This window comes from Musca autumnalis, unplaced genomic scaffold (genome assembly GCF_047663935.1).
Source record: "Musca autumnalis isolate F117 unplaced genomic scaffold, ASM4766393v1 scaffold_1, whole genome shotgun sequence".
NCBI classification, from domain to species: Eukaryota; Metazoa; Arthropoda; class Insecta; order Diptera; family Muscidae; genus Musca; species Musca autumnalis.
The window spans coordinates 139,901,884-139,929,135 of NW_027411644.1; the positions used below are offsets into that span (position 1 = coordinate 139,901,884).

The 27,252-nt window shown below is 35.6% G+C and overlaps 1 protein-coding gene across 19 annotated transcripts in view; it reads left to right on the forward strand.

Annotated features, from left to right (window-relative positions):
• The window catches only part of Bili (FERM domain-containing protein 8 Bili), a 1,367,054-nt gene extending 1,342,776 nt beyond the window's left edge, over nt 1-24,278 (forward strand). For all 19 annotated transcript variants that reach the window (XM_073956031.1, XM_073956053.1, XM_073956086.1 and 16 more), the window contains one exon: nt 24,151-24,278. The gene's annotated coding sequence lies outside the window, so the exon portion shown is untranslated. The remainder of the gene's footprint in view (nt 1-24,150) is intronic.
• The last annotated feature ends 2,974 nt before the right edge of the window (nt 24,279-27,252 follow it).

Below are 27,252 nucleotides of genomic sequence, written 5' to 3' on the forward strand. Positions count from 1 at the left end.
ACGAAAACCATGCTGATATGGACTTAGCATGGGTTGGATTTTATGGGAAATTATTGTAGTAATCAATTTTTCGAACAACTTAGGAATAGCACTTAACTTTGCAATTCCTCTATAATTGGAAACATTTGTTAGACTACCTGACTTATGTAAAGGTACAATATAAGACTTTTTTCAAAATGCGGGAAAATTACCAAATTTAAGGGAAGAGTTAAACAATAGAGTTAAAGGGATTGATAATGCATCTGAGCAATGCTTAAGAATTATACTAGGTATCCCATCAGGACCTGGGCTTTTTATGGATTTTAAACTTCTCAAACTTTTGGAAAGGTCTTGGTATTGTAAGAAAGGCATATAAATTCCATCAATCTGAGATAATTTATAAGGGTATGTATCTCTAATTTGGCAGGATGCACTTGAATAAGTTGTAGCAAAAAATGTTGCAAAACATTCAGCAATATCAGTGTTTTTAGTAAATTCTTGATTATTGAATTTCAATAAGGAGGGTTTAGACGATGTTTTTCTTTTCAAATTAACAAAATCATAGAAGGACTTGGGATTGGATTTAAAATTATCCTTAACCTTATTGAGATACTCATTATATAATCTATGATATTCTAGCGTATACCTAGACCTAGCAACAGAATAATTGACATAATCAATCGAAGAACCTGATTTTTTATATTTCCGAAAAAGTTTATTTTTTGAATTTTTTATAGTTGATAGTTCAGGTGAAATCCATGGATATTTATTAGAATTTGTAACTTTAATAGTTGGAACACATTCAAGCATACATTTGTTTAGGATATCATAGAATGTATTTATTTTAAGATCAAGATCAATATTACTATTACAAAGACATACAGATGTCCAGTTAACAGAAGAAATAAGAGAATTGAGCTTTCGAAAATTTGTTTTTTATAATTAAGGACCGTGTTTAGCATATTACATGGATTGCCAACAAGGAAATGATTATGAGTCATGGTTACACATAATGAAGGATGATGAATATCTTCAGGAATAGATATGGGTGGAATTCTAATTATTTCAAAATATTGAGTAACATTTACATATGCTAAGTCAAGGATTCTATTGTAACTATTCAGTATATTTTTTATTTGATAAAGATTGAGGTCACAAATTCGATTAACACTTTCAAATGTATCTTGATTAACGTTGGCCTCGGATGTAAGCGGAGTTAGAGCTTCGGAATCTGGTAATAAGAGTCACTTTACAGAGGGCATATTAAAATCATCCAGAACCAAAATTCTATCAGTTTCATTCATCTTTCCAACGATTGCACTTATTGCTGATATATGCTTTTTATATATGTCAAGTTGTGAGGAGGGAGGAATATAAGAGCAAGTTATAAATAATTTAAACTTGCCTAATTCAACGGATATACTTAAAAATTCAATATCACAACTATTGTTTAATTCAATTAAATTAGTGGAATAAAAGGAGTCAACTGCAATAAGGACTCCACCACGGAGGCAAGACAAAATCACTATTCCAGTGTAAACCTCTCAGTGCAAAAAGCAAAAATTGTTTCTGCACTGATTCAATTTTATCAGAATATATTGTGTATTGAGGATCCCATACAACAGAACCATATTCTAATAGATGGTCTAACATTAGACGTAAATAGCTGTTTTGTTATATAAGGATCTGAAAATTCTTTGACCCATCTTTTTATAAATCCTAAGACTCCATGAGCTTTATTTACCATAGATATTACATGATTATTAAAATTTAATTTTTGATCCATCAAAAGGACAAGATCAACAAATGATTCTACAGTTGATAATTGAAAACCATTAATATTGTACAGTAGAACTTCGATAATTCGTAATTCAAGGGACCAGCCAATTTTTACGAATTATCGAGGATTACGATTTATCGAGATTACGAATTAACGAGGTTAACATAAAATAATGCGAATTATCGAGGTTTTTTCATTTATTGAAAAACTTATATAAAAATTCAGAAAAAACAAAAACTGTTATTCATATAGCTTAAATAAGTACACTTGATTTAAAAACTAAAATAAATGAAATTAAACATGAAAAAAGCCTGTGATATGTGGTTGTAATAACAACCAACATTTGAAGCCATTCGTTAAATATTTCAGTGTCATCCAAGCTTTTTATTGTACCGGTATTCTACTGGGAAAGTTCTTATGTTCTTATGCATCTGGGCTTTGCCGACTTTCCAATAGAGGCTTTAGTCTTTCCGTGCTATCCATAAAGTCACTCTTTCTTTCCCATGACACTTTTCATTCTTGAAGCAAAAAGTGCGATTTGGAAAGCATTTATAAAATAGTCCAGTCTCATGTGTGTTAAAAATGTCCTTGGCATCATAATGTTTTATGAGATCCTTAAGTTTTTATTTCCATTATAAGCTAACATTTTCCTCGACGGCAGAACTTTCTCCACAAATTTTTTATACGTGATGTTGTTTCGTTTTTTACGTTATGAAGCCGTAACGGCTGGCTTTAAAATTGTTCACATTTAACTTTTTGGCGAAAAATTGGGCCTTTTCCATTAACAATGGACCTGAAACTGGCATATTAGACTCTCGGCATTGTCCACACCATAAAAATAAAGCCTTTCTACATCGGAATATTCATGACAAAACATCATCAAAAATAACTAACGGTAAAAGCCATTGACAGCGCTTAGTGATTGTGTAATTTCGCGAGAATTATTGATGCCGTGCATTTGGCGCGCAAACATTTGTTATAAAAAGACGTTAACAAGAAAATTATAAAATTTTTATGAAATTAGAAAATGTTTTGGGGTGAAAAAAATTACGAATTATCGAGGGGACCAAAATGCGTGTAATTTTTACGAGTTTACAGTTTGTTACGAATTATCGAAGATTACGAATTATCGAGGTACGAATTATCGAAGTTCTACTGTATTGCTTTATTAAAGAAGATGATCTGGAATAACACATATGTTTACATTTGTTCAAGTTTAAATCCATACAATTGATTTTGCACCATTGAAAAAGACTATTTAGATCACTCTGGAGAAGATCAGATTGCTTCTTCGAGTTATGAGAAATGAACAACTTGACATCATCAGCGTACATCAGCAATTTGAATGCGCTATTGAATTTGGCAAGTCGTTTATAAATAACAGAAATAGAACCGGTCCGAGGTGACTTCCTTGAGGAACACCCGATGGAACGTCAATCGATTTCAAGACACATCCATTAAACAAAACTGTCTGTGGATAATTTTGTTTTATTTGGTCCAATTTTATTTCCTATTGTGTATTAGTTAAGCTTTGTCGACCTAAGTTTGTGTAAATTAAAATTCGTTTTTATTTCATTGGTCCCGACGTTTCGTCAATTTTTCAGGGGATACGTCTATTTAATTAAAAAACATCAAGTTACAATCTCATCTTCATGTCAATATAAATAAACTTACAATAATTTTGAATATATTTACATGAAGGTTTTCGTCAAATAGCACAATGGCAATGGCAACACATATTTAATTAAAGACTTAAATTATATCACAGATTTCTATATTGCAACTCGGTAACTAATACTAATGTTGTTGGTGTCTTCCTTCACATTCATCGTCTTGTTTATTTTTTGCTGTATCCGCAAACTTTCGATTGTGTATCTTTTGTTTTCTTTATTTTCTTTGTCCAATATTTTGACGTTTTCGAAATTAGCTTTGTGCCCAGTTTTCGCAATATGTTGAGCTAATGCTGTCTTTTGTGTTCCTTTATCTATATCTGCTTTATGTTCACCCATCCTTGTTTGCAGTGATCTATTTTGTAAATAAGAAGATATCCATTTCACTAAATTAGAATTAAAACCAATAGAATGTAATTTATACAACAAAAGCTTGTGGTTAACCCTATCAAAAGCTTTGCTGAAATCTGTATATATTGTGTCAGTTTGACTACGTTAGGTATCCCATCAGGATACCAGCAATATCAGTGTTTTTAGTAAAATCTAGATTATTGAATTTCAATTTTCAAATTAACAAAATCATAGAAGGACTTGGGATTGGATTTAAAATTATCCTTAACCTTATTGAGATACAACAACAACAACATTGTTCCACAACATCCCATACGGGACAAGGGAGACTTCTCTCATATCAATGAGTGCACCCCGATTCATATTTAGCTCAATGATATGGGACCTACTGTTTATCGCCGAGTCCGAACGGCGTGTCTTAAGACACCACTTATGGAGAAGTTTTTCAAGGCTGAAATACTCAGGAAATGTCGCCAACATTACTGAGGGGTATTTTGCCACCGTTGAAAAATGTTCGATGTTGCCTGGCCGGGGAATCGAACCCCCGACCTTCTACGTGCAAGGCGGGCGTGCATACCATTGCACCACGGTGGCAACCTTATTGAGATACTCATTATATAATCTATGATATTCTAGCGTATACCTAGACCTAGCAACAGAATAATTGGCATAATCAATCGAAGAACCAGATTTTTTATATTTCCGAAAAAGTTTATTTTTAGAATTTTTTATAGTTGAGAGTTCAGGTGTAATCCATGGATATTTATTAGAATTTGTAACTTTAATAGTTGGAACACATTCAAGCATACATTTGTTTAGGATATCATAGAATGTATTTATTTTAAGATCAAGATCAGTATTACTATTACAAAGACATACAGATGTCCAGTTAACACATGAAATAAGAGAATTGAGCTTTCGAAATTTTGTTTTTTTTATAATTAAGGACCGTGTTTAGCATATTACATGGATTGTCAACAAGGAAATGATTATGAGTCATGGTTACACATAATGAAGGATGATGAATATCTTCAGGAATAGATATGGGTGGAGTTCTAATTATTTCAAAATATTGAGTAACATTTACATATGCTAAGTCAAGGATTCTATTCTATCTATTCAGTATATCATTTATTTGATAAAGATTGAGGTCACAAATTCGATTAACAGTTTCAAATGTATCTTGATTAACGTTGGCCTCGGATGTAAGCGGAGTTAGAGCTTCGGAATCTGGTAATAAGAGCCACTTTACAGAGGGCATATTAAAATCACCCAGAACCAAAATTCTATCAGTTTCATTCATCTTTCTAACGATTGCACTTATTGATATATGCTGATATATGCTTTTTATATGTGTCAAGTTGTGAGGAGGGAGGAATATAAGAGCAAGTTATAAATAATTTAAAATTGCCTAATTCAACGGATATACTTAAAAATTCAATATCACAAATATTGTTTAATTCAATTAAATTTGTGGAATAAAAGGAGTCAACTGCAATAAGGACTCCACCACCTTTTTTAGCAGAACGATCTTTTCTGAATATTTGATATTTCGGACATAAAACTTCGCTATCTAATACAGGTTTCTTTAACCAAGTCTCAGATAACACAATTACATTAAAATCAAAACTGAAGCTATCAGTAAATAAGCGCGTTAATTTTGCGTTTAACCCCCTTACATTCGGATAGCAAATAGAAAAAGAATTTTTTAGTTTTTTGAAACTGTAGCTGTTCGAGGTGGCAAATGTGCTAGCATATGGTTTCTTTCCACAAATTCTTTTATAAAAGCATTTTAGGCCAAAATTCTCTCGATATAATTTGATTAAATATTAGCTGATTAGCAACAATCTTGAATGAAGATTTACTCTCCGAAAATGCCGTACGAAATTTGTAACATTTAAGGAAGTAATCCCCTTGAATTCTTGATCTAATATAATCATAAATTTCGTCAGCCGTTATTTCGGGTGAAAACCTAGCCGCAAAAACCATTTTCATGGCTGGAGCCATAGGTAATGGTCTTTGCACTGGTTGTTGTGCATGGCCCGTATTTGCAGAGGGGTTCCTTAAAGAAACGGCGGGAATGGAAACTGTCGATTCATGAATACGTTGAGCAGATTGTGAAGTCTTATCAAGACTAGCACAATCTGTTCTCATTAATTCAGGAGTCATTACAACCTCCTCTACCCGCTGGTTTGCTTCCAAGACCCCATCCGCCAACACATTAGCGTTTAACTGAGCATAAACAGGCCCAGTTGTATCGGAAATACTACCAGAAGCCGATCGTACTTCAGTATCGCCAGAAACACCAGGCTTACGTTTAGGGACAGTTTTACCTGTGCCCTTTTTCGTCGACCTTTTACGTTTCTGCACCGCAACCGACGGCGACGATGCGAATTCATTTAAATCCGGGTATTTACTAAATAAATTCGAGACTTTGTCAAAACGAGAGGTAACTACAGAATCTTCCTCCTATAATGAATTTAATTCGGAATGTATATCCCTTGCAAAATTGTAGAATTCAGCTGATATTTTTCTATAATTTGGACAGCACCAATGAATTCCGTTATTTTCTCTAATGATGTCAGTAACTATTGTCCTCATACGAACACACTTACAGTGCCATTGATTTAGACAAAACCAACAAGTAACACGAACTTCACTATCATCACGAATATTACATAATTCATATGAACAAGACATGTTAATTTTTTTTTTATATCAACGAATAAAAAATATTGGAGATTTTGTATCTGGTTTTCTTAATCTTTTAATTTTAAATAAAAAGCAATCGTTGGCAACTCTGTTTTGAGATCACAAACAAATTAACTAAACTGTTACAACAACACAATAACCTAATGTAACAGAATATAAGCACAAAGCGAAATAGCCAATTAACCAAACTTAACACAAAAACAGTATATTAGCACAAATGTATTCGATAGCACTTTACCAATTAGCACAATATACAGCCAATAAGTTATTTAATAATTTGAACAAATTTTTGTTATTGAGCAAACACTCATGTAATTAAAAAATTAATAATTTTTTAAAAAACACACAGACCACACAAAAATTTGACACTATCGCAAACAGGGTTGCTAAAGCGAATTATGATCTAAAGAAATATTAAAATTGAGCCATGAATTATGAAAACTTAAGAATATTAAGTAAGTAAAGAATATTAAGTAGATATACTCTGCCACGGCGTTTCCAAGGTTAGGGTATGAATTGCAGCATCGATTGGCAGCTCTCCTTCGGAATGCTTTGTAGGGAGGAAAATATAATAGTGCTTTCAAAGTGTTGAATGAATTATAGACACTTTAGAAAAAGGTCCTGAACTTGTACCTCGGAAAGGGTACAACAACATAGAAAAACCTTGTTGCAAACTTGAATTTGTGCTTTGGAAATTGTACAGTAATATGGAAAAATGTTTCTTCGAAATATGATTTTGAATTTGTACCACGGAATTTGTACAAAAGTATAGAAAATGGTTCCTGGAAATTTAATTTTGTAATTGTACTTCAGAAATAGTACAATGATAGGGAAAATATTTTTCTGTAGTAGATTTTTTTGTTGTATTTTGGAAGTAATGCAACAAGATGGAAGAATTAATCTTGCATTCGTATTGACTTAATGCATGATAATGAATGAAAGATGTTTTTGCAACTTGAAAAAAAAACGATAAACTGTGCATCACTGTATGGAAAGTAACGGCTATGGTTATGAATATTGACCCCATATGATGCACATGGAATGAAAATCCAGCTGATGGTAACATAGTGGTATGTGCTTCGAATCGGATTGAAGCTTCGTCCGAATGTGTACTCCAAAGTACATCACGCAGATTCTTGCTTACACCAGAACATAGGAATGGAATATTATCAGCTAATTGAAAGAAATGTGTCGGTCTGCAACTGGAAGTCATGAATCATTTCACCTAAATTGAATTATCTGTGATGGAGTATGATTGGAACGACGAATGTTGGGTATATGAATAATGCAGTTGCTTTGTCGGTCTGCAACTGGAAGTCATGAATCATTTCACCTAAATTGAATTATCTGGGATGGAGTATGATTGGAATGACGAATGTTGGGTATATGAATAATGCAGTTGCTTCGGATGAACCTCAGTTTTGGAGGATAGTGTGGAAAACTTGAATCATGCAAAAGACTCATTTTTGGAGTCTGGTTGCCGAGAAGGAATGTATACAAATTGAAAATCAGTCGGTAGGTATTTGATGAAATATTCGCATTAGTGACGACGGTCAGCAAGGAGTATTTTTTGTCAATTTCAGAGCTTCGATCGGAAATGTCTCTTGTAGTCGAATAAATTCTGGAATTACGTTATCATACTCTGTATAGTGCAGAATCAAAGTCCTATCTTCGAAATAGATACGTAATGGAACGGATTTATTGTATCCACCAGGGCTTCGGAGTCGAGCCATTTTTTCCTTCGACTCCGACTCCGGAGTCGACTCCGCGGATAATTTCCTATACCACTGAAAATTAATAAAGCATGCACCATTTTTATAATTTTCCTATACTTGGATCATATATGCTTATATGTTGTTTTCCTAAGGTATTTTGTAATACATATTCAATATTGATTCTGGTGTATTTTACATCAAAAAGTAGTAAGAGAAACAAATTAGAAAGTTTAAGTCGGTTTTGCCGAAATATGCATATGTAGGGTACATACGCTCAGATAATTAGGTTGGATAAAAATTCTGTGTCAAGTTTTAGTAACCTGCCTTAAAGCTCTATATTGATTTCGCAGACAGAGGGATATAACATAGAAATTAATATATCATCCTTGTCAAGGTGGACGGTGAATGAAGGCAATGCCGATGATTTAACATTCAATGAGGGATCACCATGATGTCCATGCATTTTTTTGCATATATATTTCATCAATATTTTAACGATTTTATAAGAGGTTCTGAAGTAGGCAGGCTTTGTTCGGGAATAAGAGATATGAGAAAAAGATGTTCTTTAGATTGTTTAATGCAAATGATAAAACTTTTAAATGTATGTAAGTGTTATCCGGATCATATGTACTACTTGGAAGCTATTCAAGACCAGTAGGCCTATTCTGTAACTTTTAACAACTATAGACATTGTTTAAATATCTTTTGTTATTGTAACAAAAACAAAACAAACAAATGAAATTGTTGTAAAATAAACAATGAATAAAGTTGCTAAAAATTTACAGAACAGGCCCCCAGGTCTTAAACTAGATCCAATCCAAAAGTTGTTTGTACTTAACATAAGCAGACACATTCAGAACTTTTGGGAATTGTACCTGAAAGAGTGGAATAGAAAATTTTATCAAAATACAGAAATTTTGTTTTTCAAATTAGTCAGGCTTAATAAATTAAAGTTGTTTTAATAAAATATTAAAACAACGACTATGGGATTAAGACTGACTATTTTGAAAAACAAAATAGAAGTCGTCATCCCAAATAAAAACGCCAACACTCCTAAAAATAAAGAAATTTTAAAACTCTTCCAATTAGCATTACAAAATCTAGTGCAAGCAACAATGACATTAATGGAAAAAAATCTGGGTATTATTTGAACTTAAACTATGAGGATTCGTTTCAATTATAACGTATCCTTATTTTGGTTTAAAGAAATTTAAAACTCTGGAACAAATCTAGTGAAAGCAATATCGGAATTAATGGAACAAAATTCTGGAAATAATTTGAACTTAAATTATGAGGGTAAATTTCCAATTCTGTGAATTGTATTGTTGAGTTAGACAGCAGATGGTCAGCCGTTGAAACTATCTGTGGATTATTGAACTGAGTCAGTGTGTACAGCGTGACCGTTGTGCCACTAAAGTATCAATTTTGACACTTTTTTTCGGCATTGATACTTCTGTGCCACTTTTTTATTTTGATACTAAATGTGCCACTTTTAGAAATTTTGTGATAGTTTTTAATACATTGTGACACTATTTTTTAATTAAATACTTTGTAATTCAAACTCTACTTAAATCACAAGGTGCAGTAGAAAAAGCATCGAACTATACGATTTTGAATTAAGGACGGTTACATAAGCTGCTTCGCCTGGATGCCTTGCTTTTTTTCTGACATGCCTGCTTCATTTCTTACATAATAAAAATAAAAGAATAAAGAAGGCCGAGCAAATTTCGAACTGGGTTGCCTTTTTCTTTTTTATTATTTTATCAGAAGTAGGCAAGGTAAGCAGGCAAGGCAGCTTATGTACTCATTCCTTTAGGGAGTTGAAGTAACATGCGGCCCTTTTTATTAGTTTGTTTTTAAGTGATATTTGCGTGTGTAAAAACCAGTTTTTTTGGTTGGTAGGAATGAGCGAAAGTGCTTGGTAATGGTAGTCAGACAGTTTGATCCGCATAACAACTACACTCAAGACCCTTCTTAACAAGTGAAGGTATCTACATTATATTCCGTTTAGACTATGCTTCGTTTAGCAAATCCTGTGGATTTTAGTTGTCATTAGTTGTGTCTTTTTACTTTTTCAGTAATAATTATTAAGTAAGTTCTTTTCAGAGAGTAAGAGAGATTTTGCTCTTTGATACGAAAATAGAGAAAAAAAGTAAAAAGACAGCATTTAGTAAACTTTAGCAAGATAACGATTGATAACCAAAATAAAAACATTGGCGCCAGTGCATGAACGAAAAAATAACTCCAAAGCAATGAAAAAGTTCTTCAGTTTTAAGCAAACTAAATAAAAAATAATAAATATATTTATAAAATAATTAATAAATAAACCAGAATCGCAATATATATAGTATTTTTCCACAAAAATAAGATAAACATTGAGCAGCTGACCATTACCAGATGATTAAAAAACAGCTGATCGAACTTTCTAAATGTTGCTGGGAAAATTTTTTCAGCAACTTTTAGCAATTTCTTAGCAAACAACTGTCAAAATTGTTCTCTCTCTTCGCTCTCTTTTACTGAACTTTTGTGTAAAAAGATAGCATTTAGTAACATTTCGTAATAATTATTACAAATTACCACGTAAAAAGACACACCTATTTTCATACAATATATGTCAAATAAATCGAGAAAATGCCATTAATAATCGTATGAGTGTAAAGTCTAAGTTTCAGAGTGTGAATAATTTAGATTTAAATTATTGTTTGTTAACAATGGGTTAACACATTTGAGTCCTTAAAGGGTTAACCTCGTTTAGATCTGTCAACGTCACTGTCAACAGATTTCAACGACTGGCGAATGGCGCCAAAGCCTCCACCTTCCTTCATGTTATGATCGTTGACATTTACTTACTCTCGTCTCTTCTATCTCTCGATACGAAGTCCCGCTCCCCCGCTATTGTGCAAACCAGGTAATCTGTCTTATCAACCCTTATTTATTATTATTATTAATAAACTCGGCCTTTGCCGTTATTATTTAAAATTAAAACCCCCTATTGTGTTTTTATTTATTTATCGGTTTGGGCTTTGCATATTTCCCCGCATTGGCGCAAACATTGGTCCATTCGTACCGGATTACGAACGAGCTATTTTCAAAAGAAGTAATTGTTTTCTTCTCTTTTTGCAAAGCATCAACATCATCACCATCAATACAGTCCACCACCACATCATCTCATAAAATAATTAATAAATAAACCAGAATCGCAATATATATAGTATTTTTCCACAAAAATAAGATAAACATTGAGCAGCTGACCATTACCAGATGATTAAAAAACAGCTGATCGAACTTTCTAAATGTTGCTGGGAAAATTTTTTCAGCAACTTTTAGCAATTTCTTAGCAAACAACTGTCAAAATTGTTCTCTCTCTTCGCTCTCTTTTACTGAACTTTTGTGTAAAAAGATAGCATTTAGTAACATTTCGTAATAATTATTACAAATTACCACGTAAAAAGACACACCTATTTTCATACAATATATGTCAAATAAATCGAGAAAATGCCATTAATAATCGTATGAGTGTAAAGTCTAAGTTTCAGAGTGTGAATAATTTAGATTTAAATTATTGTTTGTTAACAATGGGTTAACACATTTGAGTCCTTAAAGGGTTAACCTCGTTTAGATCTGTCAACGTCACTGTCAACAGATTTCAACGACTGGCGAATGGCGCCAAAGCCTCCACCTTCCTTCATGTTATGATCGTTGACATTTACTTACTCTCGTCTCTTCTATCTCTCGATACGAAGTCCCGCTCCCCCGCTATTGTGCAAACCAGGTAATCTGTCTTATCAACCCTTATTTATTATTATTATTAATAAACTCGGCCTTTGCCGTTATTATTTAAAATTAAAACCCCCTATTGTGTTTTTATTTATTTATCGGTTTGGGCTTTGCATATTTCCCCGCATTGGCGCAAACATTGGTCCATTCGTACCGGATTACGAACGAGCTATTTTCAAAAGAAGTAATTGTTTTCTTCTCTTTTTGCAAAGCATCAACATCATCACCATCAATACAGTCCACCACCACATCATCTCATTATCACCATCATATTTTTTACATTAAAAACAAACAGGTACGTACAGTGAAAAGAGTGCCGGTGAAATTAAATAAATAATATTCTTAAAAAGAAATAAATATCGAAGAAAAGATTGTGTGAAAACAACAACAATCGCGTCGTTTATATTCTTTGTGGCCGTTTTACAACCCGTCGCGTACCCCGTCCCCCTCCGTCTGAATGCAAATATTGTTTTGCCGACGGCAATTGAAAATAAAGAAAAAAAAAATCAAAATAATTGAAGAAAAGTGTATTTTTTGGCTTTTCTGTTGAAAATAAAATATTGAAGTGCGGTGTCATTTTAATGTGCATAAAATTCCCCATCGATTGGTGTAATTGAAATTTTAAAATTGTTAAATTTTTTGCAAAATTCCAGTTTTAATAATAAAAATAATCGGGCATGTTCCGGAATTCACGGTGTATCCATTTCACATTACACATGCACTTCACCTGTGAAAGCAATTGATGTTCTGTGTTTCACGTGAAAAGAGCTTTCATATTTCACGAAAGAACTTTGGAAAGCTTTATTACAGCTTTCAAACTTTATCATTTACAATGAAAAACATATCAGTCTGCGTTGGCGCATCAACGAATACACATGCGTGTGTGGGTATGTACGCTTTGTTCGTTTGATTGTTTACGAAACAGGGTAAACAAAGAAACGAACTTCTACAAGAGCGCGTACATGTTGAATTTGGTACTTTAAGAAAAATATATTTTTAAATCATATTGTGTTAAGAAAATTAAATATTTTTTTTAAATACTCATTGAAAACACATTAAATTTTAGTCCTAGGCAGCTTTTTGTAGGAATTTGCAATTAGTTTCTTTAAAAAATAAGGATTCACTCAGCTCTCGCCATCAAAATTACAGTGTGAGGAATACACCCCAATTAGGTGTAAAGTGTGTTGCAGAACAGCTTTAGGTGTATTCGATACACGTGAAGTGCAGAGGTGAATGACAGAACATGCCCGATTATTCATAAATCACCCCCAAAAAATACACGCACTTCAATTGCATTGGTTTGTTTGTTCGTTCGTCCACTAGTGGTCAGTAATAGGTGTACCTTCACACAAATGCCATAGAAATCATACGGCTAATACCGTTGCCTAGTCGGTCAGCCACTTCCCTGCCAGCAATTGGAAGTGAGTTTCGCACTCCCTCGCCTAAGGGGTCACTCCGGAGACACGCCAAGGAAGATCGTTGGTGAATTACACAAACAATTTCTATAGCCTTATTGTGATTACGTTTTATCGCGTATGCCGACACTTCGGAGTGACTTCCAAGGCGATTGTTTACATTTATTTAGTGATTCAAAACATTTGAACAAATATAGAACATTTTCTATCTGATGATTATATGAGGCGGTGGTGCAGTGGTAAGCATACTTGCTTTGCACTCTGAAGGTCCGGGTTCGCTTCCCAAGTCAGGCAACAAAACATCACATTTTTAAAATGACAAAATTAATGTAGGCAAAAATTGCAAAGTATAATTTCTCTGAAAGAGAAGAAAACTAAAAAATAAATAAAAATAAAACAATTAAAAAAATAAATAAAAAATAAAAAATTTAAATAAAAATAAATAGAAAAAAATATATATTTTTTTAATTTCTAGAACTATCGCGGAAATGATCTTCTAGAAGTGTCGCTGGAGTGACTTCCAGGGCGACACGCAGGCGTGGTTCATTTCTTCACAACGGATGTCACTTCAGGGTGACTTCTGCGACTATCGCCGCGACTGTTTTCATCGCCCTGGGCGACACGCCTGAGTCACTTCCGCGATAGTTTTTGCTTGCAGGGTTGATACGTATATAAATACATAAGTTTGGTGTTGTCTGTTGTGTTACAGGTGACCTTCGATATACGCAACGTAACATATTATACAGGCGACCCTCGATAAACGGAACCAACATAAAATATTAAAATTTTTTTAATTTTATTTTCGATTATTATTGAGTGATAATTGGGTGTTAGAAAACGACGCTTTTGAAAAAATTAATAACGCGTACACCCTACGATCGGTCAATACGACTTTTTTTAAATAAAAAAGTGTTAAAATTGATATTTTTCGTGCGGAATTTGAAATTTTTAATTACTCTTGGAGATTTTTATTAACATTTTTATTTTTTAAATATTTATTTTTGGAAAATACGCTACATTCGGTAGTTCGATTGCCTAAATAGTAGTAAACTGTGGAAATAAAAGTTATAAAATCTCAATATTTTCGGTAGAAAATAATAAAAATTAAAATATTTTGAATTTTTTGTGCGCGAAAATACGGTTTTTAGAAAATTACCGGGAAAAATACACAATTTAAAAAAAAAATTAACCATTTTTATATATTTTTTGATATTTTTTTTGGAATATATTTGAAATATTTATTATTTATTTGAAATTTTTCACATATTTTCCGTCGTATCTTTGCATTTGGTTGCTAAATATCTCATCGCAGATTATAATTTTGGTGATTATAGACCAATTTTTTGATATTTCACTATTGTGTGAGAGGTTCAAGGCATTTATTTCGCGAACATTTTAGAGGTTTCGTTAGATTTTCGGAAGCTTTGGTATTTTTCTTGGACCTTTGAAAAATTCGGTCGATTTTTTCAAACTTTTGGAGTTTGTGGATAACTTTTTGATCCTTTTGTGGTTTCTTCGTATATCGTGCGAAGTAGAATCAGTTAAATTCTTGGTTTTTGAATACATTATAAGAGCAAATCGTGCTTTAGTCCTTCCCTTCTTGCTTGTTGTAGTACATATTTCGGGAAACTTGTTCAAAATGCCATTCACCCCAATAGTTAATGCTCGTTTCAATACGATGCGTGATGAGCAGCTTGATATTCATGCGCTACAGTCTCATCTTAGTGCTTTAGAAAAACTTTGGACACAAGCACAGGAAAAATTTGAAAGGTGCTGTGATTATATGATGTCGTCAGTAGAGACGACGAAAGAGGTTATCGATGCGGTCGATCAGAAGTACAATTCGTCATTTCACATTTATGTCGACTGCCAGTCAGCAATTAATAGGAAACTAGGGCAATTTAAGAAATATCGTACCTCCTCCATTAATGGTAGTATTTGTGGTTCGGTTGCTTCGTTGATAGAAACGCCAGGAGAGAATTTAGCTAAGTCGCCTAAAGAAAACCCGCAAGCAACGCACAACGATTTGAGTTCTTCGACGCATGCTTCTCGCGAAAATCATTCGCAGATAGAAACTCCGCTTCCCCCTATGGCGTGAAATAATAGTGCCAGTTTTAGGACTATGGATGAAGTTTCCCATTTGGATTGTGTCCACAACCTTGCCCTACCGCCGTGCGATACGGACATTTTTGAAGGCGATTTCCATTCGTGGCCAACTTTTACGGATTTGTTTACGGCTATATATATTGTTAATGGTCGCCTTATCGACGTAGAAAAACTTTGTCATCTCGTTAGGAAGACTTCTGGTGAAGCTCGCGAGATTGTATCGAGGTTCCCCTTAATTAATCGTAGTTTTGAGCTCGCGTGGAAGGCACTAGTCGAAACTTATGATAATCCCCGGCTTCTGGTTCACAACCAATTGAAAGTTTTGTTCGATATTCCGGTCCTCTATAGTGAGACTAGTTCGGGATTAAAGTCGATCCAACGTGGTATCAATGGATGCCTATCGTCGATGTCCGTGTATGATGTCAATACGGAAAATTGGGATCCGATATTAGTATTTTTGTGTCTCCAGAGATTGCCAAAAATTACTCAGACTCTTTGGGAGCAGAGTGTTAAAGACAAATCCTCTCTTTCGTCATGGAAAGACTTGGATGCCTTCCTCACTGAGCGAATTCGTACGTTCATGTGCCTTCATGATATGCGTGGTACAGATCAGTCTAAGCGGTCAAATAATAGTAAAGTTCAAGCCCATCATTCGAATACCAGAGTTTCAGAGCCACCGCGTTCTCCCCGCGCTTCGAAAGGTTCAAATTGTATAATTTGTCAAAATCAGCGTCATAAATTGTATGACTGTCCACGCTTTAAGAGTCTTAAACCCGCAGATCGGTACAAAGTGATGAAACGTCATCATCTTTGTATTAATTGTCTTAGGAACGATCATGAAGTAAAGAATTGTGATAGCAAACGTCGGTGTTCGAAGTGTAATAAGACCCACCATACTTTGTTGCATCGGGAGGATATTACATCGAATAATTCAACTCGAACTTCCACCGTGACTAGCCATGTCCCCCAAAATTCTAGTACTACTTCTTCGACTGTCTCCCCTAATTCGGAAAATTGCGCACCACCCACGTCCGCTGGTTGCTTGCCCCGACAAGTGTTTCACGCAGCGCAGAACAAAGCTGTACTTTTAGGTACCGCAATGGTGAATATTGTTCATCTAGGTGTTTCATACCCTGCTAGGACGTTGATAGATCCTGCTTCAGAGTCCTCTTTTATTTCCGAGCGACTCCAAACTCGTTTGACGCTTCCTGTTCGTTCTGCGAATGCTGTAATTTCAGGAGTTAGTTGTTCACTCTCGGCCACTGCTAGTAAAGCTTGTCGTATTCAAATTAGCAGTCCCTTCGACCCTTCTCTAGAATTAGCAACCAACGTTTTAGTTTTGCGTACCATTTCAGGAAATCTCCCCTCTTTCATGGTTAATTCTGACTTAAGGTCGCAAATTCCCGATCTTCGCTTGGAAGATGTTAACCTTTTTCAATCTCGTCCTGTCGATTTGCTGTTAGGTGCTGATCTGTATCCCAAAATATTGCTAGATGGTTGTCGTCCCATTTTGTCTGGAGCACTACTGGCTCAAAATACTGTATTTGGCTGGCTTGTTACGGGTCCTGTCCCTGCAGCACAATTTCGAACTTTTGCCACTACTATTGAGGTAGCAGAGGAAGAAAAGATCAAGCAGATCCTTTTGAGATTCTGGGAAATCGAGGAGACTCCCAAACGCAAAATATTAACCCCATCGGACCGTTTTTGTAAGGAGAATTACGTCCGAACTACTCGTAGGGACTCAGAGGGTAGGTATATTGTTACGCTGCCGATTAAATCTGAGATTAGCGCTATCGGGTATTTGGGAGAGTCTCGCACGAACGCCCTCAAACAATATTTTTGGAACGAGAATTCTTTAATGAAAAAGCCTGAAATAATAATAGTTTACGACCAACTTTATCGGAATATTTGGAACTTGACCACCTGAGGCCGGTATCCGCAAATACTTCAATGGATGTCCTTTCGTGTTATCTACCCCATCACCCTGTGATAAACCTTGAAAAACCGACCACGAAACTTAGAGTAGTGTTTAATGCCTCAAATAAAACTTCGAATGGGCAGATTCTTAACGACATATTGCACGTTGGTCCAACGTTACAACAAGATTTAGTTCTTTTGATCCTCCGTTGGCGTATCTTCAAATTCGTGTTTAACTCGAACATTACTCAAATGTAGAGGCAAGTTCGTGTGGATTCAAAGCACTCGCCTCTTCAGAGAATTTTGTATCGGTATTCAACAACAAAACATGTCCAAGACTATGAACTACAGACAGTGACGTTGGGTGTAAATTGTGCACCATACTTAGCGATTAGGACGCTTCTTCAACTGGCAGATGATACTGAGTCAGAGTTTCCCCTCGCGGCGCATATATTGCGAAAATGTATGTACGTTGATGACGTTTTAGCCGGAGCTCACGACATCGAGACTGCATTGGCAGCTAGGGACCAGTTGATTAGGGCACTATCGTCGGCAAAGTTCGAGCTGAGAAAATGGACAGCGAATAGTAGAGTGTTTTTTTTAGATGCTCAACTTTTATCGTTTGTAGAAGCTAGTAGTTCTAAACCATTGGGCATTAGGTGGAATGCGCGTTTAGATTGTTTCTTCTTCGAAGTGAGTCCTATTGTCAATAAACACTTCACTAAAAGGGAAGTTCTTTCGGCAATTGCAAAATTGTGTGACCCCGTCGCACAGTAGATGCATTCCTTTAGGACAGTGCGACAAAAATATTAAATATTTGTATATCATCTTAAAACTTTAGGGACTGTGTATTTATCACTACTCAAGAATCATCACAAATGTTGAGCATGATCGGGCATGCTTAAGTATCATTTTGATGCTAAAGCCATATCAATTAATAGTAACACTTAATTTTGTATTAAAAAATTAATGTAAAACAAGATATAACCTTAGTCTGTGTGATTTGAAAATCTGTTTTTCAGAGAACACTATGTATTTAGATTGTTTTCAGAATTCTGTGCTCTATTATTCGACGTATGAACTTGCCGAAAAATATACGGATTTTGATTAAAGTTCACAAGGTTTCGGAGGAGGTACCCGAAGGAATGGACGGATGTAGAGTTATTACTGTCGATAGATTTTGCACCCACCTCTCATTTCAGTCGATCACTGTTTAATTTAGAGCCATTATACCAGGAAGCATGGACTTGCCCACGAAAAACATGATATCGCTGTAAACCGGATAACAAGGACTACCTTCGGTAAAAATTTCCAAAGGATCCTCGGACAGACCTTAAACTGCACTTATACAAAAATGTTGAACTTTTGTGAGGTAGGTACCCTAATAAGTGGATCGATATGGCCTAGTTTCGAGTTTAAGCTAAGTTTGGACAAAATATAACGATATCTAAAGTTTGGATCAAATCGGTAGCTCTGTTTATGAGATATCGCGCGTTACATGTTATTGAATATTTTTGAACTTTAAAGGGGGAGGTACCGGAAGGAGTGGACCGATATATACCATCTTTACTCTATCTAAGATTCGGAGAAATATTACGAAATGCAATGTTTGGACCAAAGCAGTACCGAAAATTGTAGGGTTAGGGGTTTTTTTTTAGAGAATTTGGGCCCTTTTCCAAATTCTTTATTTAGAAGTTATGTCACAAAATTGGTTACACCATGTTCATCCGCAGATTTCCGCAGCTAACTTATACATTTTTTAAACCTTGACACCTAAAGCTAATGAGGCGGCGGAGATCGGTAGTGATACTAGTTAAAAGCTTATGGGAAATTTGTCAAAAAACCAAAATATTACATATTTTAACATATTTTGTTGGCTGTTATTATTAAATCACAAGGATCACTATGCACAGATGAAATGATATAGAAAATAAGCTCATATCTTGAATAACAACTTCTATTCTAGAAATCGTTATATATATTTGATTTCATTTATATTTTTGTTTTATTTGCAAAGCACTTTATTATTTCCGTTTTCAACGCACGAATGAACACATATGTTTACGATGCTCCCATCAGAATATACCGTTATAAATTGTCAAAACATTGTTAGTTCAGTGAATTTTGGTATGTTTATAACACTTTAACGCTCATAAAAGTGTTATACGCAGACATAACATTTTTCATTTTTGTCCTATTGGCGCATCCACTGTGCGTCCGTTGGTTGGCCCCTGTGATTGTTAGGGCGAAAATGATCATGCAAAAGATTTGGCTGGACAACATTGGTTAGGATGGTCCACTTCTGGCAGCTACTGAGGCTGAATGGAGAAGTTTTGTTGAAACATATCCCCATGTTAACTCGATTAGGATACCTAGATGGGTTCAATATGTTCCAGGATTTTCTGCTGAACTTCATGTCTTTTCCGATGCCTCGGAAAAGGCATACGCGGGGGTAGTCTATATACGTGTCGAGTCCCCAGATGGAAACATTTTCGTTAATTTGCTATCGTGCAAAACAAAAGTCGCCCCGTTGAAATCAATTTCGCTGCCTCGCTTGGAACTTTGTGGAGCAGTCTTAGCATCAGATCTATTGAAAACTATTGTGCGGGAAATAGATCTGGAATTTAATGAAATTTATTGTTAGACAGATTCGACGATAGTTCTTGCTTGGTTGAAAAGAACCCCCTCTACTTGGACGACATATGTAGCCAATAGGGTGTGTCGAATCCAAGAAAATGTTGGCAATAACAATTGGTACCATGTCAAATCAGAAGATAACCCCGCGGATTTAGGAAGTCGTGGTTTGTCTCCGGTAGAATTTTCTGCCTCCCCCCTATGGTGGAACGGCCCTAGTTGGCTGGGTAAAACTAAATCGGAATGGTCTATTCGTGATCTGGCTCCGATTAGTACTGAAATGGAAATGCGCCCGGTTAAATGTCACTTCTCTTTTTTTTCCGTCGACATTTAAAGAGATTTTGGAAGATTTTTCTTGTTTGCGTAGAGTTCTTCACTTCATTGTATACGCGTTTAGATTCATTCGTCAAACGCATCCCCGGTATCGAAACCATTACTACTATCCTTCTACACGCATTTCTTCGGCAGATATTATTGACGCACGTAATTATTGTGCAATTACGGCTCAAAAAATATATTTTGCCAACGATTATAAGAATTTGTTAGACAAGAAGCCGTTAGATAGTAAGAGTATGTTGGCTCCTCTAAATCCATTCGTAGATGACAATGGCGTCATGCGAATGAATGGTAGACTGGTATATTCGCCTACACTTGCACCTTCGGAACGTAATCCTATTATTGTCCCCTATAAGAGGGTCTTTGCTCTACGGTTGGTAGAATATATTCACCAAAATGTGTTCATGGTGATATTCAGTTAATGATGCGAACTTTGAGATTGGAATATTGGATTCCTCGTATGAAAAATTTGGTTCGGTTGGTTGTTCGGCGTTGCAAAGTTTGCCTTTTGTTGAAGAAACGGGCTTGCAATCAATTTATGGCTGCCCTTCCCCCAGAGAGAACAACTCTTAATCGGCCTTTTACCAATACTGGCGTGGACTTCGCAGGTCCGTTTGATGTAAAATCTTATCTAGGTCGGTCTTGTAAAATAACCAAGGGCTATGTATGCGTCTTTGTGTGTTTCTCTACAAAGGCAATTCATTTGGAAGCAGTGTCCGATTTGTCGACTGCTAAGTTTATGGCTGCGTTACATAGATTTATTGCTCGACGTGGTTGTCCCCATTCCATTTTTTTCGGATAATGGAACAAATTTGGTTGGAGCTTCGCGAGAACTTCAAAGGAATTTTAAAGATTTCCTCCGAAAAAGCGCTGACTCCGTCACCTCGTCTTTATCAGACCAGGACCTATCGTGGCATTTTATACCTGCTGGTGCCCCTCATATGGGAGGGTTATGGGAAGTTGGAGTCAAGAGCTCCAAGTTACATTTTCGAAAGCAGTCTCGAAATTTAAAATTCACGTTTGAGGAATTAGCAACGGTATTGGCTAGGATCGAAGCGTGCCTTAATTCGCGTCCTTTATGTCCAATGTCGGACAGTCCAGACAAAATAGTGACACTAACGCCAGGTCATTTCTTGATTGGTGCCCCCTTGTTAGCCCCGCCTGAACCTCTCATCACAGAGCAACCATTAAGTCTAGTCAATCGGTTTAGGAAAGTTCAGGCCCTTGCCCACCAGTTTAGTTTGAGGTGGAAAGATGAATATCTCAAGCATTTGCATATGAGATATAAGTGGAAATTTCCAGAACGAGAAATAGCGATAGACGATCTAGTTGATGTTCGTCATGATCAGCTTCCGCCCACGTCGTGGAAATTAGGTCGTATCGAAAATGTTTTTCCGGGCTCCGGCGGGCACGTTCGAGTCGCGGACGTTCGAACCGAAAACGGCGTTGTAAGACGGCCCATTACAAAATTGGTCGCTCTGACCGACCACACCCCCGCAATCAAATAATATGGTTCTCTTCTCGTTATATAGTATGTCGATGAAAATCTATTCGGAAGACGAACTTTTGAACGTTGATGACAGTATTGTTATGGAACCTCGCCCCACCGATCCCCAAACTGGAATGTCGTCTGCTGCAGTGGAAGAAGCCCTTGTTGAGCCAATCGCGGCTGTAAAAATATCCGAGCCCGGGTCCGAGTCCAATAATGAGGATTCATCTGCGGCCACCGCTTCTACCAGCGACACCATGCAAATCGAGTCCGAATCCATCTCTGTGGGTTCATCTGCGGCTCCGGTCCCTGCGTCACCCCCCAAAATTGATACCATACGAACCGAGTCCGGATCTTCGGGTCCATCTGCGGCTCCGGTTGCCACACCTCATTCGGAGGAGTCGGCCAAAAGCTTAAGGTCCGAAACCCATAAGGTTTCATCTGCGGCCTCACACAAATGTCGCCTTTGTGATCGCATGCACCCGCTGGATAGATGTAGTGACTTCCGGGTTATGAATGTTGACATGCGACGTCGCATTGTCGTTACATATAATGACTGCGTACGGTGTTTATCTAAATCCCACCAAGCTAGGGACTGCCGAAGCAAAAGAAAATGTGCCGTATGCAATGGAGAACACCACACGCTCCTTCATGAAGATGCGAAGACCGTGGTTAAACCCACAAATAATCGTCTGCGTCGTCCGCAGACCGATTATAGATATCGGCCACGTAATAGTCCGTATAGTCGTCCGTCTGATAACGCACCCCCCTCGCACCCCACCGTTAGTTCGATCTATGACCGGAGTCAGTCCATTTCAATTGTGGCGGTGGTGACCAATTTGGACCATGCGCTTACGCCTACCGCGGCAATCCCAGAGCGCATTCATGACTCATTTTTAGGTCTTCCATTGGCAGATCACGATTTTAATAGGCCTGGTCGGGTGGCCTTTGTACTCGGGCCGGAAGTTTATGCCAGGGTCATAACTCATCGGGTGCAAGCGACGCCAGGGTTGCCGATAGCCCACTATACCATTTTTGGTTGGGTGTTGTCGGGCATATGTAACATCTAGTGTTACCAACATGTTTTTTGAAAAAATATAATGAATTGGAAAAAAAAAATAAAACAAAAAAAAAATAATTGAATTGAAAACATTTATATTTATGTATTGTATTTTAGTTACAACATCGCAATGTGTTGTAAGGTGGCCGGCATGAATAATTTAGATTTAAATTATTGTTTGTTAACAATGGGTTAACACATTTGAGTCCTTAAAGGGTTAACCTCGTTTAGATCTGTCAACGTCACTGTCAACAGATTTCAACGACTGGCGAATGGCGCCAAAGCCTCCACCTTCCTTCATGTTATGATCGTTGACATTTACTTACTCTCGTCTCTTCTATCTCTCGATACGAAGTCCCGCTCCCCCGCTATTGTGCAAACCAGGTAATCTGTCTTACCAACCCTTATTTATTATTATTATTAATAAACTCGGCCTATGCCATTATTATTTAAAATTAAAACCCCCTATTGTGTTTTTATTTATTTATCGGTTTGGGCTTTGCATATTTCCCCGCATTGGCGCAAACAGAGTGATATAACCTTCCTTGTAGACGTTTTGTAGAAATTTCTATGGATAATGCATTTAGTATAATTAGAAAAAATAGTTGAGTGGCTTCTTTATTTGAAGGAAAATTCATTATTATTTTTAGGTTAGTCCCGGTACACACAAATTTAGAGTATTTTTTTAACTTATTGTATATTACTACTTATATACGAACTGTTTCTGTTACGCTTTTTTATTGTTTTCCGTTTTTAATAATAAGAAAAATATGTGCCACTTTTTGTGCTACTTTTTTTAAAGACTTGTGCCACTTTTTTGCTGGAATGATACTTTTTGTGATACTTTTTGAAAATTTCCAGCGGTCACGCTGCGTGTGTGTACAAAGTTATTTGGTTTCAATACATATATGGCTTTATTATTTTGTTTTGGATTTAATGAGTAAATTCGAATTCTATCATCACACCTTCCAATAGTTTTACCTAACTTATTGGTTTCCTTAGTTCCAAAATGATTATTATGGAATTCCATATAGAAATTAACAATTGGTGACGACAAAAAGTGAGCGATATGTCCATCAGTGAAAAAGAAACAACAATTGTTTTTTGGAGCATCATCCTCTACGTATTTGCCAAAAAGTCTAATCTTCCTCAACCGAGTAATGTTCAAATAATTTATACTTTAACAAATTATTTTCTCTTTAATTACAGCTTCTATGTTTTCATTAATGCTTTGGTGATATACCCTCGAATATAACTAATGTTAATTAATATATAAATAGTATGCACATTCCATTTGTAAAGGTATAACAATTTATAAAGGTAGGAACGGTCAATAATTGTAACAGATTTTTGTCTCAATAAACTAATGTTATGGTCTTTGTTCTATGTTTTTCATTTAACCATACCGTACGTATTTTTAATAGATGTGTTCAAGTAACTGATGTTTTCAAAAGCTTCAGAGAATAACACAGTCCGAAAAATTATCGCATTAATTTAGTTATTTCGGTCTATGAAATAGAGTTCATCCAAAAGAAACAATAGTAATGAAAAAAGCAAAAAAAGAAAATGCGATGGATATTAGATTTTAAAAAGAAAAACAGTAATGGATCCTTATTGAATTTATTAACTGGAGCGATGCAATACAAACAGAACTAGATACAATGTACACTCTCTTCCGCTTACAATTCGTCGTAAAATTAGTTGAATTCATAAATTGGATATAAATTAGTTATGATCTAAAGAAATATTAAAATTGAACTATGAATTATGAAAATTTCGGACTCAAAACTAAAGAAAATTAAGTAAATATACTCTGCCACGGCGTTTCCAAGGATAGGGTATGAATTGCAGCAGCGATTGGCAGCTCTCATTCGGAATATTGCCGATGGAGGTTTTGGAATGGAAGTTTTTGCTTTGTAGGGACGAAAATATAATAGTGCTTTCGAAGTGTTGAATGAACTGAAGACACTTTGAAAAGGATCTTGAACTTGTACCTCGGAAACAACATTGACACCCCTTGTAGCAAACTTGAATTTGTACTTTGGAAATAGTACAACAATATGGAAAATGCTCCTTCGAAATATGAGTATACAAAAGTATAGAAAATTGTTCCTGGAAACTTAATTTTGGAATTGTACTTCGGAAATAGTACAATGATACGGAAAATATTTCTCTGGAGTAGAATTTTTTAGTTGTATTTTGGAAGTAGTGCAGCAAGATGGAAGAATGAATCTTGCATTCGTATTGACCTAATGCGTGATAACTTTTTGGATAGGATAGTGTTTCCACTGGAGCAACACTTTGGAATAACCCAGGTGAGTGGATACGGACGTATCTGTAGCTATTCGCATATAGAAAGTAATAATGTAAGATGTTCTTGGAACTTGAAAAAGCCGAAAAACTATGCATCACTGTATGGAGAGTAACGGCTATGGTTACGAATCTTGGCCCCATCTAGAGCCATATGATGCACATGGAATGAAAATCTAGCTGATGCACAGTGGCCAATTTTACGCAAAACCTGGCCAAAACTCTAAAAATTAATGGACTTAAACATAACCTTGGGTTGGGTTAGGACGATTATGTTTCCGAATCCCACCAAAGCACCAGTAGGTACCCAGCAAAAATACTCATTACAAATTGGCCTACTTTCTCATTATTTTAACACGGGCATGTCATAGGGAGTAAGTACTTATTTTTTGGCCACTAAAAAGTAGATAAATAAGTAGTTACTCCCTGGTTACTTCAAGTCGTAACTACTTATTTAAGTACTTTTTTATTTACTTTTATGTGCCAAAAAATAACTACTTACTCCCTATGACATGCCCGTGTTAAAATAATGAGAAAGTAGGCCAATTTGTAATGAGTATTTTTGCTGGGTAGGAAGCGGCAAAAGTTTAGCTTTGTGCAGATAAACCTGCATCATTGCAAAGCTGCTGCTGCTGAACTACAGAAAAACCTCTAGACTCAAGACATCGATATCGCCCTAGCCCAGGAACCTTATTTCTATAAAAATAAGGGCTTAGCGGCAAAACTATTCTGTCTTCGCGGCCTCAAATGGGTACAAGGTAAGGACATGTATCAGAAAAGTGCTCCTTTTCGGATCACAAGAACCATTTTTATTTCGACTCCAGGCCAGTTCTTCCACGACTCCGGGGATAATTTCCTATACAACGGAAAATGAATAAAGCATGCACAATTTTTAAAATTTTCCTATACTTGGACCATATATGCTTATAAGTTGTTTTCCTAGGGTATTTTGTAATGCATGTTCAATATTGATTCTGGTGTATTTTAAATTGAAAAGTATTAAGAGAAACAAATTAGAAAGTTTACGTCGGTTTTGCTGAAATATGCATATGTAGGGGCATATACGCTCAGATTATAATTTTAAAATTAGGTTGGAAAAAAAATTCTGTGTCAAGTTTTAATAACCTGCCTTAAAGCTCTATATTGATTTCACAGACAGAGGAACATGAAATAGAAATTAATATATCGTCCTTGTCAAGGTGGACGGTGAATGAAGGCAATGCCGATGATTTAACATTCAAAGAGAGATCACCATGATGTCCATGCATTTTTCTGCATATATATTTCATCAACATGTTAACGCTTGTATAAGAGGTTCAGAAGTAGGCAGGCTTTGTTCGGGAATATGAGATATGAGAAAAAATTGTTCTTTTGATTGTTTAATGCAAATGATAAAAGTTTTAAATGTATGTAAGTGCAATCCGGATCATAAGTACTGCATGGAAGCTATTCAAGACCTGGGACTGGATTCTTGTTCTATGAAAATTTGAAATGAAAAATATTTTCTTTATAATTTTTTTCATTTGACATTTATTCCATTTATAAAATTTTTCATTTCACATTAACCTGGAGCTTATCCAAAAGTTTTTTTGTACTTAACATACCCAGAGATATTCAGAACTTCAGAAGGATATCTCATAGAACATTACAAGGCATTTCATTGCAGTCCAATAGGCCCTCTAATAGTACATAAGATGAGAAGACCAGCAGGACTTCTAGCATATATATTACTTAAGTCTATAGATTACAAAAATCCTTACAGAATAAATTAGATACTAAATATCTATACACAGAATTTATTAACAAAAATATTAACAATTTAAGTATTTAGGAGTAATATTATTTTATTTTTGACCCAATTCCGATTTTCAGACAGATCAATGTGATGATAAAACATAATAAATTCGTGGCAAAGGATCGTTACTAATATAGTTAGAGGTAAAATAATTTATTTGAAGAAAATGATAGTGACGTGTTGGCCTGAAAGGAACGTTCAAATAA